Genomic DNA, 18,051 nt, shown 5'->3' on the forward strand with positions numbered 1-18,051 from the left:
TGCCATTTATTGTTTCATAATGGAATAAGGGTGTAATAGGTTTTGATGGTGGTAATTCTCTTATTTCAATTAAATTCATGGAATGACAAAGAGCTCTCATAACTAAGATTTTACATAAATTACACTTGTAGAAATTGTTAGATGATTAACCCTTAATCCTTATTTAAACGCAAATTAAACTAATCTAAATTATCAAATGTTGTATATCGCATGGCATTTTAAGCACGAGTATCTTCCAATATCCTGATACCTCGATATTGGGATATTGAATATTAGGTTCCCGATATTGGGATATCCAATACGAGGTTTGACATGTTATACATGAAACACCTAGTGAGCAATTGATGCAGCAAAACTGCATCTTTACACAATTCGTGCGTGGACCTGTGGGTTATGGGCCCACGTATACATTGCAAGCATTTCAATCAGCGGACTTCACAACAAACCTAACCAATCACCGTCAACTGCGTGTCACACAACTGACGTATTTATTTTAATAGTTGACTTTTGGCACTCCAAATCTCCACCGTTGATCTATCCCATCTAATCCAACAGCTATCGCATCGTCCGCTCGCCAACTATCTTGGACGATCTCCATCGTCGATCCATCCCTCGTGATCCAATGGCTATCACTCAATATCACGTGAATTATTTCTCAATCGATATCAAGTCGAGAGTGCGCGAGAAAAGTGGTTTTCCTATGCTACGTGTCACCCGCTAAGGTTAATCGCGTGAAATTGAGAAATACCATTTACCAGTTTTTGTCCGCGCGAAATACTGTTTACCACTTTCCAAAAACTACCATGCAATCAAACCTCACGAATAAACACAAAACACAGAGTCATTTAGCGTAGAGCCTTCACTACTCAGGCAGCGCGATCTTCATTAATCTAGAGAAACAAAAAAAACCACGAATTTAACACACAGATAATTGTATTACAGGAGATATTACATATGCCCCATGGAGTGGTGGCCCTCTACGAGGTCTTACATCGATACTGAGCCTCCTCTACAAATACACGTAGACTCTATTTTATAACAATGGAGAAATAGAGGATCAGATCATTCCAGATCCGATCTTTCCTCATAAAATCGCTAAGATCACTCAACCAAATTACAACAAACTTTATCTATTTAACGAAAATATTGTCTTTTAGGCCATGTCAACTTCTCAAAGGTTTGAAAATTTGAATTTGATGTGGGGTGGGTTGATGCTCTTGCATCAGATTCCCGAGGTACAAAAATTTTATGACTTCCGAGTCATATGCCTTCTTCATCCCTTAGAAATTCTACCCACATCCTCTGTGGAATTGCCTTCATGATCTTTCTGTGAGCTGCAACAAAACCTCTACAGTAAAAAGTCCTCCCTGCTACACGATACCTCACCAAGCTTCTCTCCTCTGAGCTTAGTCTTTCGGCATCTCTCTAGTTCTCTCTTCTTTGGAACCATTTGAGCACTCTTGGCTCTAGGTTGTTGCAATCTTCTCACTTTCTTCTGTCGCTACCTGTATGACAATATAAAGACCACAAACTCACCAATCTTCAACATATTTTCACCTCTTTCAATTGCACGCGGAATATTATTCCGCTCTGATACCAATTTTATGCAGAAAAACTGCATCTTTACACAATTCACGCGTGGACGTGTGGGTTATGGCCCCACGTATACATCGGAAGCATTTCAATCAACGGACTTCACAACAAACCTGACCAATCACCGTCAACTATGTGATACACAACTGACGTATTTATTTTAACACTTGACTTTTGGTGCTCCAAATCTCCACCGTCAATCTGTCCCATCTAATCCAATCGCTATCACGTCATTCACTCGCCAATTAGCTTGGACGATCTCCACCGTCGATCCATCCCGCGTGATCCAACAGTGATCACACAATCTCGCATGATTCTTGCTCGATCAATATCAAGTCGAGAGCACACGAGAAAAGTGGTTATCCTATTCTACGTGTCACCTGCTAAGGTTAATTGCGTGAAATCGAGGAATACCATTTACCAGTTTTTGTCTGTGCAAGATATTGCTTACCACTTTCCGAATACTACCACGCAACCAAACCTCACGAATAAACACAAAACACAGAGTCATTTAGCACAGAGCCTTCACTACTCCGGTAGTGCGATCTTCATTAATCCAAAGAAACAGAAAAACCACGAATTTAACACAGATAATTGTATTACAAGAAAATTATTATATATGCCCCATAGAGTGGCGGCCCTCTACCAAGTCTTACATCGATACTGGACCTCCTCTACAAATACATGTAGACTCTATTTTATAACAATGGAGAAATAGAGGATCGGATCATTCTAGATCCGATCTTTCCTCATAAAATCGCTAAGATCACTCAACCAAATTACAACAAACTTTATGGATTTAATGAAAATATTGTCTTTTAAGCCACGTCGACTTCTCAAAGGTTTGAAAAATTGAATTTGACCTCGGGTGGGTTGATGCCCCTGCATCAGCAATACCAATATAGAAATATCCTTGGGAAGCATAAATAACTTTAACAAAGGAAAACACAAATTTCAAATGAAAAGTCGTTAAGTATATCTATTGATCATGATTAAAGCTAATATTGATTAATTAAATATTTGGTATTAGATACTACATGCTCCTTTGAATATGGCATTACATTAGCAAATGTCGATATCCAATGTGGGCTAAGTGGCATGGTTGATGATGATGATGTGGCTCGGGATGAAATGGCACTATCACGTGTCATGCAAAATAATGCCATAACGAATGTCCAAATGGTGTAAATTAAGTTGATATATGTCACATGACACCTCAGCACTGCCACGTGTCAGTCGAGTGTGGCACACAGACATATGATAATGATATTACCAGATATCTAGTGTTTCATGTTTAGAGATTCAGGAGCATATCACCTGGTATCGATATGAGAAGAAACGATATCGATATATCGAATATTAGGTTTCAACTTTATTATAACGCTAGAATGCAAGAAGTCAATATTTGTTATCTGATATGAGTTAGATGACATGGTAGGAAGGTGACACGGCAGTGATGGTTAAATTCCTTGTGTCACATGAAAAGGAATTTTCAGACATCCAAAAAGACTCAAGTTGAGTGACATGTCACATGACATGTCAACACTACCATGTGTATTGACAACATATCAACAATACGTCCTGCGTGGCCATCGGACTTGTGATACTAAGTCTATCGGATATCTGGGTGTTGATTCAAGCTTTAGTTTAGTGTTCCCAATATTCGATATTCGATAATGACGAGTGTTGTAAATGGAGATTGTGATTTTGTCTGTTTATTGATGGAAAAGTATATGAGAACAGGGAAGTTAAGTTTGAAATGATATTGTTGAAGAGTGAATACCCCAATATTTTGATAAAAATAATAAAAGGAAAGAAAAGAGTGAATATTGAGTTTTTACCCAGAGCTTTGAAATTCAAAAGTAGTAAAATAGATTATCATTATGGTATTGTTTACTACTTTTAAGTGTTATGAATAATGTTATGACTTTTATTCAAAAATTTTGGTAGATTTTTCAAAATATATATATATATATAAAATTAAAGTATATATACAATAATGAAGGGTTGTTATTTTACCACAACGCAGTGGTTATGGACGTCTTAGTTGAACAAAGGAGCATCATCTGAAGAAATGAGGATGAGATAGTTTTCCTATATCAACAAATAGAAAACCTACAATGAGTAGTGAATACCTACAATGAGTAGTGAATAGAGGACCAACTAAACAATCCCTTTTTAGAAGTGAATAGTTCATAATTGCTCAATTGGTCCCAAATCTAAATGCCATAGAATCTTCTCACCAAGAAGCGCTAAAGGAACAAGGTGGTCCCTCTAATTAGACTTCATACATGTTTTTATGTAAATGTTGTATATTCTACAAATTTTTTGAGGAAAAAATTTCAAAATTTTGGGGAAAACGGTCTTGTATGAAATCCATGTCTCAAAAGTTATGTATGCTTCAAGTCCCAACTTTTGTCTCATTCTCTCGATATAACAATTGCTTTTTCCATGCAGATTTGAAGTAATAGAAATATTATTCTTGTTCTTGTTATTAAAAAAATATTCTTGTTAGATCTAAGAGTTTTGTGATCCATAATGTAGATAGATGTCTTTCAGATTAATCACATTATCAAGATTTGGCCGATTTTTCGAAACAACTAATGTGGCCCATCCTCAGGACAAGGTGGAGAATCAATCGATCAAAGAATAAATAGTATGGATGCATCATTGCCCAAAATTAGTTATTGAAAACTAGCCATTGGTAAATTAGTTAAATTAGTTAATAATGTAAGTAAAATATTATTAATTATTAGAGGTGGGGAATTATTTATTAAAATAATGAAATATAATTGGTTAAAAACTAGCTTTTAAGAATAAAAATAAATATAAAATATTATATATTTATTTAGAAACTCGTTGTTAGGAATAAATAAATATTATATTAATTTTAATAATTAATTAAAGTATTAAAATAATATATATATTTTTAAAACTAGTTGTTATAAAATATTTTATTCAATATTTTAATGAATAAGGTAAGTGAAATATTATATCAAAGTCTTTAAATCTATTTTTGAGTAAATATTCTATTTTAATATTTTAATAACTAATTAGATATTATCAATTTATGAAAAAATATCACGGGGTTAATTTTTTTTTTTTTTTCTCGGTAAAAGACTATCTATTATATTAAGTGGTATTTACATATGAGCAGTACAAACTGAGAGACAAGACCAGGGCCAACTATGGCTCCTGGGATAGCAAGTTTTGACATGAAATATTCCCTCGCAGGGGCATCTACCAGACTCGCTAACCATGCTGACACAAAAGACCAAAAGATCGTGATTGTAGGCTGACATAGAGCCGCTAAAGACCAAAAGAACATGATTGTAGGCTGACATAGAGCCGCAAGGAGTTAGACAGTGACCACATGGCCCTCGCAGGGGCTTCCATCCTTCAAACTTGCATCAAAACGTTTCCCAACGAGATAAAAACTATTGCATGACCAATCCATGAGAGAGAGACCGTTACAAGACAAAATGAAGAACTGCATATGGACATAAACAGTAGTAGACCCTGTAGTAAACAGAAAGCAAATACCCGCTGAAACGATTGGATAAACCCGGTGCCGAGAGAAAAGAGAGTGATCCTGAGGCTGCGTCTGGGGATTAGTCCTCGGGCTCTGCTTCGTAGATATAGCACCAGCCCTGACCTTCCGGCATTCCATCCCGCAGCTCCACTGGAGGCTTGGCAGCGATTGGGGGTGCCTGTTCCTGAGGGATAGGAGGAGATTGCTGGATTTCTCTTCCTGAGGTGCTGGCTTCAATAGGAGACTGCAGCACTGGACCCTCCTCCCCTTGGCCTTCTTGGGGTAGCGCAGCCTTCTCTGGCTGCTTCCCTCCTTCACTTCCTTCCGGGGCCTTGGTGAAGAGCACCGAGATATGGGCATTGATGCCCGCATTCTCCCTCGAACCGCCCAAGGTGAAGATGACAGAGCCAAAGGCCGGAAGCCCTGACTCTCCCTTGCTCGAGCTGCCAACCTCCAAGAACTGTCCAACCTGTATTGGTGTTGCTTTCGCCCTCCGATGGCAATAGCAACAACAACAATGATGATGCTCCTCTTCTGCTGGGCGTCGTGAGGCCGATCCTCTCCCTGGACCTCTCCTGCTCGTCTGTCGCTCTCGAATCTTGGCCATGGAGCCTCTACCACGTTCGCCTTGTTCCCAGACCTCTGCCGAAGAGATGAAGACCCCGCGTAGCCCGGAGAGGGAGAGCTGTATCTGAATTGCGGCAGAAGAGTAATCACCAAGTGAATTATGCCACAGACCTCGCTCAGGATACCACAGGCCCCTGAATTCGCAGGACTCCGCCACAGACCAGGCCCAGAATGAACGTCTTGCTTCGAATTTATCCCTATTTTGATCAGCCTGTCTTTCTCCCTCAAGACAATCCCTTGAGTGGCAGCCACAGAATGCTGTAACTGCTCTGCAGGGTGGTGGATCATCCACCCAATCCAATTCTTCCTGAGACTGCAATATTCCTTGCTCACCATTTTCATGAAATTGCAATACGCTATCCTCCCTTTGAAGATTCGTTGCCGGACCTCTAAGCGACCCCGCCTTAACTGCTCGTTGTACATCCATCTTTTCCCCCTGCTCGGCATTGAATGCCTGGAGCTTGGGCCTCCCAACCTCATTACCTGACGGCGTATAGCCATTAATCCTTAGCGCTGGCACGGGGCGGCACATGCTGGGCATGTGTCTCGTCCATCTGTGACGTGCCCTCACCCGCATCCGGGAATTCAGCATCGCTTTGGATAAGACTCTCACAGTCCTGAGCCTTTTGATTGTTTGGGATAATGCCCAGATTGCCTGTTAGGAGGGTTCGGTTACTTTCCACTCCAATGTTGGCTAGAAGGTCGGCTATCTTATTGCCTTCTCTTCGTATGTGGTGAAAGGAAAGGGCTCTGTGATTGTGCATCTCCCGCTCTATGTTATTCAGCCTTGCTTCTAATCTCCAACTGTGAGCGACTTTCCTGGCTTGAGAGCCATTCTGAATTCGAGTGACCATGTTGATGATGATCTGGGAATCACCTTCTACTATTAGTGGTTGGAGATTGAGTTCCCTAGCTAATGATAGCCCTTGCCAGAGTCCTTCCAGCTCAGCCGAGTTGTTGGTGTCCCATCCCATATTGCCATAGTAAATCTGCAAGAGGGTGCCCTTGTGATTACGAATGATGCCTCCAAATCCTGCTAGACCTGGATTGCCTTTGGAGGCCCCATCAAAGTTGAGTTTGTAGGTGTTGATGGGTGGGGGGATCCATCTGCTGTTGTCATTGATGTTGCTATTTATTCTCTGATGCATGGCGTATTCCTGAGGTAGCTGCAGCTCCCAATTGTCAAGAATATTTTTCTCATTGTCTGTGGTTAGGAGATCCTCTTTTGTCCATGAACGTAGAAGCATGGTTTCTCTGAGATTGCCTTGTAGTTGACTCCAGATTATTTCGATGGGAGAGTTCTGATCTTTGAAAATGCATCGATTCCTCTCCTTCCAGATATTCCATAAAGTTGTGCCTGGGATGATATTCCAGAGGTAATTGAGAATCTCACAGCTGTAGGGATTTTTCGGCCACTGTCGGATGGTGTCAATGATGTCGCCATCTCCTTTGCATCGCCTCTGGCATCTGAAGCTTATCTTTTCCCAGATCTGTTTGGCAAGTGGGCATGTGTCTAAGAGATGCTGCTGGGTTTCCTCATTTTGGAAGCAGTTGTGACATATTGAGGGACCCTGAAAACTGCGTCTTCTTAGCCTGTCCCAGGTGAGAATTTTCTTGTGTCCTACCATCCAAAGGAAGTGGGAAATTTTGGGCCAAGCTTTGAAGCTCCAAATTCTACTCCAAAGAGGATCCGGCCTGTTGGGGAAGTCGCCTATAAGATTGTACGCCTCTGAGGTGGAGTAGGATCCTTTAGGTAAGTAGCCCCATCTAAGAATATCTGCGCCTTCCTGGTATCGGATACTCCTTTTCTTTAACTCATTCTCCAGTTCAGCTACTTCTCCAATGTTTGTGTTATTGGTTATCTGATTGCCCTTTAGCCATTGTCTAAATCCATTCTCTGTTTCTTGTGTCCAATACTGGTGGACGGTAGCCTGCTGCTGCTCCTGCCTGTTCTGAGCTAACTCTGGGGGGAGAACAATAGAGAGGTTGGGCATTTGATTCCAGGCATCATTCCAGAAGCGAGCAATACGACCATTCCTGATTTCCCAAAAGCTATGCTTTTGTATGAGCTGATAATGCTGCTTGGCAGCGTTCCAAATAAGTGAGCCTCTGTCAGTGGGTGTGAATCTGATAAGCTCTTCTTGGGGCCTGTTGTTGGCATATTTGGCATTCCATATTTTGGCCCACAGTTTGTCTGGATTAGTCACCCATTGCCACCATATCTTAGCATTCATGATGGTGTTGCTGTACTCAGGATCCCTCAGCCCAATACCTCCCTTATTTTTGGGCCTGCAGACAATATCCCATTTCACCAACGCCCATTTGCGATTAGTTGCTGAGCTTCCCCATAAAAAGTCTCTCTGCAGATTTCTCAATCTTTTTAAGACCCACTTTGGAGCTGCCAAGATAGAGAAGAGATAGAGAGGCATTGCTTGGAGAACAGACTTTATCAGAACCACTCGACTGGCAAGATTGAGAGAGCGGTGAGTCCAAAGAGTGAGTTTTGACTCAAGCTTTTCAAGCAAAATCCGCCATGCTGGCTGCTTTAAGGCAGAGGCTGTGAGAGGTGCTCCAAGGTAAGTGGAAGGGAGAGAGGCAGTGCGAAAACCTAGGATGCGGGATACAGCGGATTTGACCACAGGAGGGGTGTGGAAGAAGAAGATTTGAGATTTAGAACAGTTAACATGGGTGCCAGAGGCAGCTGAAAAATAATTGAGCAGAGATTTCAGATGGGAGGCTTCTTGGACCGAGGGGTAGCCGTAAAGCATGGTATCATCAACTCACGGGGTTAATTTTAATCCAAATAGATAAAATATATATCTAAGATCAAGGTGTAGAACTCAGGCTAAAGAAATGGTTCAAAAAATTAAAAATTAAAAATAAAAGAGTTACTTATTAATATTAAATATAAAAATTTATATACATATTTCAGATATATTAAGTGACCTAATAATAATATTGCGCAAAATAAAAATTAGAGAAAGGCTCAAATTTTATAAAAATTCAGAAAAATGAAGGTTAAGGGGGAAACAAGAAAGTAACTAATATCTAGAGGTTTACATAAAATGAATAAAAAGGAGGAAACAAGAAAAACAATTTATGAGTAAAACTAACGAAGAAAACAATAGTACAAATAAAATAAAAACTTAAAAATAAGTTAGAAATAAAAATAACCAGGGAAAAGAGAGGGGGGAATCAAAAAGTGAGAGACTGAATCCAGCGCTTACTTAATTTCCAACCATCATCCCTATTAAGATTTTTGGCATGTCTTTCAATCTCAATTGCTTCCCTAAGCTTCCTATGGTGGAAGTGATCAACCCTGGCGATAACTTTGGATTCTTCAACACAGACATGGTGTCTTGTTTTCTCTGCACGCTCGGCTAAGGCTGATGATGAAGATCAATTGTGTCTAATATATACAACATGCTCATGGATTCTCTGTTAAATAGACCCACCTATTTTCCAATATAAAAAATACCGAAAACAAAATAGACACCTTCAAAAATAATCGGTGATCTAAAATTAGCACTAAATGTTTTATTCGACTGATTCAGATTCTTATAACCAGCTTCTCAATTTCTCATACTTGCATTTTAGAAATCAACATTTTAAAACTGGAAATTAAAACATTTTAAAACTTAAAGTTAAAACTGAAACTTAAAGTTAGAAATCAACATTTGTGTCTGGGCTTCTTGAGGCTTGAGATAAAAGATTCATAACTTTTCATAGCTGAGCTGCATCGTGTCCAAGACATTATGCCATTGCTCAATATGCGGTTCTTGTGATCCAGTGATTATGCCAAAAAAATTGCAATTTGACAAAGTTCACATGGTGAAGACACGAGCGGCAAGTCCCAAAAGCGATGGATAAAATTTGTGGTGATTTTTTCTATGCACCGATGGCAAAATATCATGCCTTTGAAACTTATTGTCGTGCCCGAAATATAGCCCAACGTTGATGTTATCCCACATTGGTTGGTAAAAGGAATCTCCACGCTTTGTAAAGCCACGTGGAGGTTTGGAATGCCATGATGTGTAACTTGTAACGTAAAGATATATCCATTTATTGAATTTTATTAAATGTTACACTTTGTAAATTTTAAAATTATATCGAATTCATTAAGTATCATGAATTTGTTAATACTGATTTTTAAATAAATGAGAAATAGAAATTTTATATTTTCTTAAATGTCAAAATTATATTATATAGAATTGCAAAGTATTTATTGAAATTTATTGATAATAATGGTTAAAATTTATTAACCTTGAATACAATCTATTTTCTTCAATATTATAGATTTGTTAATATTAAGTTTTTACCTTCAATATTATGAAGATTTGTTAATATTAAGTTTTTAAATAGATTAATATAAATATTATGAATTTGTTAATATTGATTTTTTACATAAATTAGGAATAGAAATCTTATGCTTTGTTAAATGTCAAAACTATATAGAATTGTAAAATAGTTATTGAAATTATATTGATAATGATGATTAAAATTTATTAAGTTTGAATACCATCTATTACTTTCAATATTATGGATTTGTTAATATTAAGTTTTTAATTTGTTAATATTAAGTTTTTAGATAAATTAACATTACGGATTTGTTAATATTAAGTTTTTAAAAAGGTTAAAAATAGAAATTTTATACTTTGTAAAACTTAAAATTATATGGAATTCATTATTAATTTTATTAAATATTATGAATTTGTTAATATTGAATCTTTAAATAGATTAGAAATAAAAATAGAAATTTTACACTTTGTTAAATGTCAAAACTATATAGGATTGCAAAGTATTTATTGCAATTATATTGATAATGATAGTTAAAATTTATTGAGCTTGAATATGATATATTAAGAAGGTAGGAGATTATTTAAAAAAAAATTGTTAAATATTTTAATTTATTAATATTAAATTTATAATCAAATTACTTAGGATTTGGTGTATGGTCTAATATTACTTTTGTTTGGCTAAGAGATCATCATTGTAAGATGTAAAGAAATAGGTTAATGGCCCAAAACCTAGAAGAAATTGGCAAGGGTGGAACCCTACCCCCTTATGGACCACCAACAAGTTATTTCACGTAGTGAAGTTTTCCTTGAATAACAATGATGAGTCATGCATTCATGGATAATAGTCAATAATAGTTATCCCCATTATTGATTTGACAATGAAGTTAGGATAGATTTTCTCATTGTTGTACGAAAGAGGCAGGGTGATTATAAGGGATTTAGTGAACCTATCTTCCAAATAGAAATTAAAATTTTGGTTATTCCAAATCAAGATGCTAATAATATTTTCATTTACAAGGCATGGGTGATTATTTTCCAAGGCCTCTTGAATTTCACCTAAAAAAATATTTTACTCATGTGAACCCCTCCACGTGGTGGTGTTGGATTACTACACTTGATCCCTCCATATGGGTGTTCTAGCAATTTAATCCTTCATCTCTTTCGAGTTTCCTTTAAAAAAAAATTAGATGCCACCCCATAAAATTGTAGAAGTAAATTTGAGTCTAAGAATGATGAAAATGGCAATATTGGTTGTATTTTGTATCGTTGAAAGAACTTAGTGCCCTATAACCACCGACTATTTTGCCATTAATTTAGATGAGAGATTGGCAATTGGGATTCCTACAAAACATTGTAAGAGAATAACATAATGCATTGATCATGTCTACATTCTCAAGAACACTTGTAAATTGTTATGGGATCTTATTGTTCTAGGATCTACAACAGTTGTTTAGGAATTGGGATGAGATTGATTAATCACATACTCTATAGTGCAATAAAGAGAGAAATATTAAGGCAAAAGCATTACTATGTGTTGATCTCTTTTTCTATTAAGGACCAGATTCAACCTCTTAGGAGCTTAGTAAAGATCTCTCTATAGTTTTATAGATGTGATACTCCTCTTTTGCATACCCATATTTTCTTACTAATTTGAAATAAAAAAATCAAAGCGTTCAACATGTTCAAGGTCTATGAGTAGATTAGGTGATTTAAAGAAAATAATGAATAATAAAAAAGAATTAAATAATATCTCATCAACAATTCATTCAATGGTATACATCCATTCACATATCATGAGAAAGACACATTTGAAGAAAATACATAGAAAGTGAAAAGTAATGATTTAAATACCTTTAAAAAATCTAAAATGATTCCATTCATTTAACATCATAAAGAGTCATAGGAAAACATTCATCAAATCTCAAATCTTAATCAAAAGTCTATGAAACCACAAATGTTATGTACTTCCAAAAATCACTCTCCGCAATAATCAAAAATTATATTATAGACTTAAAAATTTAAGTTCAAATAGAACATGCACCTAAAACACTACAAAATTATTGATACTTAAAAGAAAATTGAATGCATTCGTCCCCAAAGGAATTAGGATAGAGCTCTTGTGGACCAATAAATAGTGTATAGTAACCAAAAAAATAAATAAAGGAATGTAGTGAAGGATTAGCTTTACAATTGTATAACACAATTCAAAAAGTTCGGTGATCTAAGACTAGAAAGAAAGAATAATAAATTGCTTCAAATAAAATATAAGACACAAAATTGCAAAAGGACAACGAGTGGAATGAATCCTCTCTCCCAACAGCATCAAATGTTGGAGTATATATAGGCTTCATACAAATGTTGACGTCACCACTAGGACAGTTACTCAAGATTAGCAATTTCATGTAACGATCTTATAATCCATTCTTCAATATAGTCATTTATAGGTGGAACAATGATATCTTGTTTTACCCTTAATGCAATGACTTCTTCCATTTCTTTCAAATCTGAGTGTAACTATTCAATATTTGACAATTGGTCTTCATTATCATTGACAAATGTAACCCACCATTTTTTGATCTCTTAGTCAAGGAAATCTATTATACTGTCGAACTCATTACCGCATGATGTCTTGATGGTTTTCAAATCTTCCTCTAGCTGATCTTTTGCAATTAAGATGAAATCTCTAACTATTTGTAGGCCTTGAATATCTTGGACAACTTTAATTGCTTTAAAGAAGTCATTGATCCTCTATTCATTCATTTCCATACACTCAACAATAGCATCTTTTAACATTTAGATTTTGGCAAACCATCCTGCTTTCACCTACTTTATTTGCTTCTCAATCAAAGGCCCTTCATTTTTATAAATCACTAAGAGTATCAATTTTAGTAATGGATGTCATCAAATCATTTTTAGCAAAATGTCTACCATGTTCTAGGTCTTTCTACAAATAATCAGTGAATGAAGAAATCCTCTTAAAAATATTTCTTAAGTCACACATGGTCAACCATAGTCTAACATGTTGAAGAATGCAACTAGTGTTGGTCTTCATAATTGAATTCGAGCCATGTATCTATCCAAAGAAAGAAAAGATAATTTTTTTATTGACTTATTAAAGCATGGGTTTCATGCTTAAGTCAATGGTCAATAGGTCAAAGCACCTATTGCGTGCTATAGGATTTTTGTTTAAGTCAAAGTTAGATTTATTATGTAAGAAACCCTTCTTGGGTTCAAGATGTCAAAAAAAAAAAAAATTATTGTGTTAAATCCTCCATCCATCAATTCAGCCTCAAACTTCACCTTCTACAAGTCGGCTTCTCTTATTATTCATGTCGGCTCATTTACATGTAGAAAAAACTATTTATACCCCAGTGAACTCGACTTATTTGGGCATGCACTTGGATCTACGACTTGAAAAGAAGGATGAAGTGCGAAGGACAAAGAAGACTCTATTGCAGGACGAAGTGCGAAGGACAGAGAAGACCCTATTGCAAGACGAAGATTTCTATAGATGGTCAAAAGTCTATATTGCAGGACGAAGATGCCACAACAGGACATTTTTATTGTTGCAGAATGAAGTTGCTATTCAATAACAAAGGTAGAATTGTAAGAGGATTGTTTCCCTATTCATTTGGCTTGATGGATGGAGGAGAAAAGTTTGTGTCAAAGGTCTTGGTTGTCTTACTTTGATATGGATCTACTAAGAAAGAGTTTGACTAGATTTTTCCCCTTCCTAAAGGTTTTTCCCTAGCTGAATGTTTACATCTAGTGTCTCTTTGTTTTATATTCTTGGTAGTTGTTTAATGAACAAAGAATCAATAACTAGAAGAAAAATTTAATTAAAAAATCACAGCATCTATCAAAAGTAAGTGAAATCAATCCAATAAAAAGCCCTAATCTAATTTCCCTAGCTTTCTCAACATGGTACGAGAGCTGGGTTCGTGGAAGCCCACGAAGAAGATCACCAAAAGCTTCTACGCATCCAAAGGAATCTAATTACCTGGGACCAAACTCCTAGAGGCAGCAAATCAAAAGTCTGGGCATATCTATAAGCCCTAGTCACTGAGTTAAAAACCGCAGGCCTAAGAAGAAAATAGAAAAGTTTTTAAGAGACTCAAAAGCCATGTTTTGGAACACCGAAAGGCAAATCTGATAGTCTATAGAAGGTTGAGCTCTTTGTAGAGCGCAGTTCTGGGCATAATATAAAAGGCCTGTAATCATCATTAGTCTGAATTCTATGAAATCTGAACTTCAGTAGCACTATATGGTTGATCAAAGGTTAGAAGCAGTCTCCATCATAAACATAGGAAGCAAGCAGTCCGATTTTATTGAAGACCCTATGAACCTAGTTAAAAATCTTGAAGAGAAGCTACAACTAAGTTGAGTCTCATATACTGAAGTTCTGTGCATAAATATATTTCGGAAGACTTCAATCACTTGAAAAGGGAGCCGTGATTCCTCATAAAGCTCGAGTATATAGTCACAGTCATCTTTGTGAGAGGACCAAAACCCTTTCTAATCTTGAATCATTGTAAATCGAATTATTTTGAGCATAAATGTTTTGGATAAAATATATCCACAGTGATACTCAAAAGGAGACAAGATCTAATCTATAGACCTGTGCATCTAAAATTATTTGAAGACACTCTAGCTCTATCTCAAACACGTCACCTTCATCTTGCAGAAGTATAAAAACTGAATTCTTACATCAGAAAGAAGCAATTCTGGGTATATTTATATACTGGAATAGACTACACACTCACATAGGAATTCGACTTTGTGAAATTTGGACAATGGGACAGGAATTATCACTTCTTTTACAACGTGTTGTGTGTTCATTGAATAGGCAGTGGAAGTCCCTAAGCTACAGTGTTTTGGAAACAGTCGTATTTATAGGATCTTCACAAGAAAAAGACAGAGCGGTCATATTTAAGTTTCTCTGGTCTTCAAAAGAAAATTATAAGAAAGGAGCTTGCAGTTGTAAAAAGATTCTACATCGAAGATCATCAATGTCATCAAACAAAGAACTAGACAAGCAGGATGTCAAGGAATGTAATAAACACTTCAAAACGAGATCTTGTGAAGGCAGCAGTTCTGTAATGGCATCCTGTAGCAGGTACTTTATAATGGTTTCTCTGATCATGAGGTACGTATAACATATTTATTTAAGATCTATCAAAATTGATTTAAGGTTAATTGCTTGTGTGGTTCTTGGGTATGTTGTTTTCAATATTAAAAGTTGTTTGTAATCCCTAGATGGTTCATGAGAACACCTAAGTAAGAAAACATTTATCTTAAGTTGCTTGAAAACCCTATATCTAAATTTCTAGGGCATTCATCATAAACCCTAGTAATGATTGATGAGGATGATGATTCGATTTTATACTTAGAAACCCTAAGGTTCCATCCTTCACTCTTGCATAGAAACCATAGATTGACAAATTGATATCATGCTTTTGGTATCGCATATTTTGTTTGGTTGTATTTTCATTAAGTATTGTAGGTATAAAGCTTATTGAAGGGAAGCACTTCAAGGAAACCCTATAAGGTTTGTGAAAGAAACAATTCCAGGTATGTCTAAGACCATAAGAAAATCTTCATTAAAGGATACAATCATTTTAAAATTTATTACTAACCTTCTTATGTTTAAGTTTTGAATCACAATAATTCTTGTTAAGGTGATTAATCATTAGATTAGATCTACCCTCGTTATTTTGTGATTAGATCATTCTTGTGAAACCATAACTCTTATGGTTCACTGTAAAACCCTAGCCTCTTATTGCTAAGGGTATGTCAATGTTGATCAATGAAACCTTAATATACTTAGGGGTTGTTGATAAAGTCTAGAAATCCTATTCTTTTGAAGTGTAGGGTTTTGAAAATGTTATGATAAAAACCCTAGTTTTTAGGGTTTGGTGAATTAGAGCTTATGAGCAAGATCCTTGTATTAGCTAAAATGAGGTCCAAGGAATAAATCCCTAGGTGTGTATTCTTCCGCATAATCAAAACCCTAGCTTGATTAAAATTGTTGTATATCTAACTTTGTTGTATCATTGTTTGTGTCTTGGGTTTACCTAGTAGATATTAATATGAAATGCATCCTAGATATGTATATGCAAGTATGCTAACATAATTGATACTCATGTTTTAGTTTGTAAAATATAGGATCTGTAAAACCCTAGTAGAGATTGATATTCTAGGAGATGATTATATTGTTTTCAATTGTTGATATAACTTTGACGATGAAAATCTAGGGTTTGGAATAAATCATAATAGAGTTTTTCATATAACTTTGAAAGTAAAATTGAAGACCTAGATATAATAAGACTAATATATTTATTGAGTTTCTTTAAGTCTTGATGATGAAGTATAGGATTTGTGACAAAACCCTAACAAAAAGTTAAGTCTGGTATGTAAAAGGATGTCACTTTTCTTGATTATTAACCTAACTAGGTTTAGGTATTTGATGTCAAAAGTTTGAATGATTTGATGCTTCTATTATATAGTTAATGATTATATATGTTTGTATTTGGTTGTACTTGTTATTAAGGTTTTTGTAGGTACATGATCTTTAAGATGTTTGTAATTGAAGATATATGATAGTAATGATAAGCATAATGAAGGAAGCTATGAAGTTTAGCTGATGTTATAAAAGGAGGTTGTTGGTCTCCCTAAGCTAAGAGGGATCATAGTTAGAAGAAATCATGTATATCTCCCCAATTGAGAGGAAGGGCATATTATGACATTAAAAGAATGAATTGAAGAATGAATGAAAGTACTACATATGTATTTGCTAAGCACTGAGGATGTTTTGGTGTTGTTGATGAAATAAAAGAAGAAAGCTTCTGACAAGTTGTATATGGATAATTTGATGATGATACAAGCTACATCAGAATGATTGAGGACCCCGAAGGTTTTTGTTTACTTGTATATATATTTGAAATTTTATTCTTGAATGAGGTTGTGTTTGTACAGGTAGATCTCTCCAATAGAAGATTGAACACTTTAGAGGTATGCTTGGACAAATGGATATGTCGGGTTTAGTTTATAAGGAGAGATGAAGCATCTTATGGAAATATGCTTTGGACGACATATGGACAGCCTATGTGTTGATGTCTAGATCCCGAAGAGGGAGGGTGGCATTGGTCATCGAGCTCTGACCTTGGATACACACCTAGATCACTGGGTTGGTGGTAGAACTTAAAAGCCTAATGGTACCTAGATTGGCTAAAGCTTGAGTCCCCTTAGTCCCACCTTGATAGAATACCCTGGTCAAGTATCTACCATAGCACTAAGTGTGCTAGAAATCTTCGTAGTTCATATCATTTTAAGATCTTCCATGTACCTCTATGTATGTAATTATGAATACCTCCCTAGTTAAAAGGGAGTGTTGAAGAATGTAACTAGTGTCAGTCTTCATAATTGAATTCGAGTCATGTATCTATCCAAAGAAAGAAAAGATAAATCATTTATAAAAAGAATTTTTTATTGACGTATTAAAGCATGGGTTTCATGTGGTCAATAGGTCAAAGCACCCATTGAGTGTTATAGGATTTTTGTTTAAGTCAAAGTCAAATTTATTATGTAAGAAACCCTTTTTGGGTTCAAGATGTCAAAAAAAGAAATTTATTTTATTGTGTTAAATCCTCCATCCATCAAGTTGGCATCAAACTTCACCTTCTACAAGTCAACTTCTCTTATTATTCATGTCGACTTATTTACAGGAAGAAACAACTATTTATACCCTAGTGAAATCGACTTATTTGGGAATGCACTTGGGCCTGTGATTTGAAAAGAAGGACAAAGTGTTAAGGACAGAGAAGACTCTTTTGCAGGACGAAGATACCATTATAAGACATTGTCACTGTTGCATAATGAGGTTGTTATTGCAGAACAAAGGTCAAATTGCAAGAGGATTGTTTCCCTGTTCAGTTGGCTTGATGGATGGAGGAGAAAACTTTGTGTCAAAGGTCTTGGTTGTCTTACTTTGATATGGATCTA

Source organism: Pinus tabuliformis, chromosome X (genome assembly GCF_031772625.1).
Source record: "Pinus tabuliformis cultivar Carrire ecotype Pingquan chromosome X, CPIR1, whole genome shotgun sequence".
NCBI classification, from domain to species: Eukaryota; Viridiplantae; Streptophyta; class Pinopsida; order Pinales; family Pinaceae; genus Pinus; species Pinus tabuliformis.